Below are 1321 nucleotides of genomic sequence, written 5' to 3'. Positions count from 1 at the left end.
AAGGGATGTGATTTGTAGTTCATTGCTAGAGTACTTGCCCAACACACAAGAAACTGGGTTTGGGTTCAGCTGCAACACCACACACAAACAAAGATAACTTAAAATATTTTATTAGCAAAACAATCAAAACATTCTGTTAGGTTGTCTGTGACAATAGTGGTATATGTTATGTATTTTACATAATTAATTCATTCTATTTTATATCGTTAAGTTTTTATGAAAGGGGTGCACTGGAAGTACGGCAATACCATGTTGATGCTTCAAAAATCCATTTAAAATGTTGTCCTTGGATAGATGAGATATCAGATAATAAACTGATAAAAACAGATACTGTACTTACCCTTATACAAAAGGTCAAGAAGTGATTTTTCACTGAAATTTTATTTGTTAAAAATCTTTCCTTATTCTAAGAAAAAGAGAACTAAATTACTTTCTGGGAGCATCTTTGAGTCTTGTTTTGTAAATCTGTAAAATATTGAAGATAATATAAAATTGCTAGAATTATATATTTCTAAAAGTATACCTAGAAAAATAGACAATTAGAATTTATTCAGTGTCAAGCAGCATTCTTTGAAGTTAATCTGTATTAAATAATGCATGCCTCATAATAACCCTTTCTATGCAGATTCTATAAGTACTTACAATTACACATGAGAAAGCCCTAGTAACAGAGAAATTCATTAGTTTTCTTCAAAGTCACAGACTTTCACTAGAGTACTTTCTATATGAGTTATTAGATAAATGATCATTTGTTAGCATTGTTTTGCAAAACAATTGCTTAGCTTTAACATGCAAATTTGGTAGAAGCTTCAAAAATTCTCACCACAATGATATTTATTAAAATATGTACTGCTTTCAAAAGTTAAATTTATATTATTCTTCTATATGTTCTGCTTTTTTTCTAGAGTGAAGCAAAGACAATGTAGCATATTTTATTTAAATTTGCCTTATCTTAGTGAGAATACAAATTAGGTGTTAAGAGAATTATTTTATCCATACATTCTGATTAATTGAACACACATTTTAGTAATATGAGTTAAAGCATATTCTTGAGTATAATATAGTATGGAATTAATAAAAATTTGCCTTCACATTTACAGGGTGATTACAGGTACACTTATGATCAGCATATTCATCCATAAACCAGAACTCAAAAATAAAGCTACCCTGAATTTGCACATGGCATTAAATCCTGTTGTACTTTTATTCATAGACAAGAAATACATTTTAAAGCAAGAAATTTTTTTACAAAATGGATGGATGAGGGGAGAGGCGATAAGACAGAGTATTCAAAGGGGTGATTATAACCAAAAAGTATTAT

General features: G+C 29.0%; 1 pseudogene; it reads right to left on the bottom strand.

Moving 5' to 3' along the window:
• Positions 1-220: 220 nt before the first annotated feature.
• Positions 221-366, bottom strand: LOC141423527 (U2 spliceosomal RNA; annotated as a pseudogene).
• Positions 367-1321: the final 955 nt, after the last annotated feature.

Source organism: Castor canadensis, chromosome 5, assembly GCF_047511655.1.
Source record: "Castor canadensis chromosome 5, mCasCan1.hap1v2, whole genome shotgun sequence".
Taxonomy (NCBI): Eukaryota; Metazoa; Chordata; class Mammalia; order Rodentia; family Castoridae; genus Castor; species Castor canadensis.
The sequence above is the reverse complement of the archived record's forward strand: the minus strand, read 5'-3'. Positions and strand labels throughout refer to the sequence as shown.